Source organism: Morone saxatilis, unplaced genomic scaffold (assembly GCF_004916995.1).
Source record: "Morone saxatilis isolate NCDOM2014 unplaced genomic scaffold, NCSU_SB_2.0 Contig6, whole genome shotgun sequence".
NCBI lineage: Eukaryota > Metazoa > Chordata > Actinopteri > Moronidae > Morone > Morone saxatilis.
The window spans coordinates 7,218,234-7,218,950 of record NW_023340206.1 but is presented as its reverse complement, the minus strand read 5'-3'; the positions used below and the strand labels follow the sequence as shown (position 1 = coordinate 7,218,950).

General features: G+C 40.0%; 1 protein-coding gene across 1 annotated transcript in view; it reads left to right on the top strand.

Moving 5' to 3' along the window:
- Positions 1–717, top strand: part of scn1lab (sodium channel, voltage-gated, type I like, alpha b) — a 31,982-nt gene that overhangs the window by 9,039 nt on the left and 22,226 nt on the right. The window lies entirely within an intron of this gene.

The window sequence follows — 717 nt, the reverse complement described above, 5'->3', positions numbered from 1 at the left end:
ATCTCACTGTAGCTAAGCCTGATGACGCCCGTCGCCATCTCTCATGCTGCCTTCGTCCCAAGGCCAGTAAAAGCTGGAATCTGGCTCCAATCTGCACAGATTGACAGGATTCTTAGCTTTTAGATACATCCTTTAAGGCAGAATTCTTTTTGGTTGAAATCTATTCTTGCCTTGGGAGACTTACAAGTAGATTTTGTGCACTATTGTTACTGTTTTTTCCTTTTTGCATGAGACATTGCAAAAGCCGATTTTCTGGTGGCAAGCACTTGTTTGTGTAGGGTTCCTCCTTACCTTGTTTTCCTGTGCATGTCTTGTTCAATGTTTTTGTGTTTTTGGAGAATATTGTGATATGGTGAGTGGTGGTTGGGTAATGGCATTGCAAACACTAATACTATTCACATCACAAACTAACAAAAAGGTCATATGTAAACCATCCAGGAAAACTTTTCATTGGCTCTTTGTATAAAAAGGATAATCTTATTCCACAACATACATTACTTATTCGAGCTGTCACAACTACATGTGGACCCAGTTTAAACATTTCGGGCTCTATTTTTTTGGCATTGCAAAACCTAATACAAGCAATGTCGTCACTTTGATATTTATATGCAGAGCATAGTGCACATGGCGCAAAGGTGGAAGAAGAGGTGCAGCACGACTGGGAGCTGTGTTTTGGTGGAAATTGGATCTTTAATGTTGAGAATAGACAAACACAGC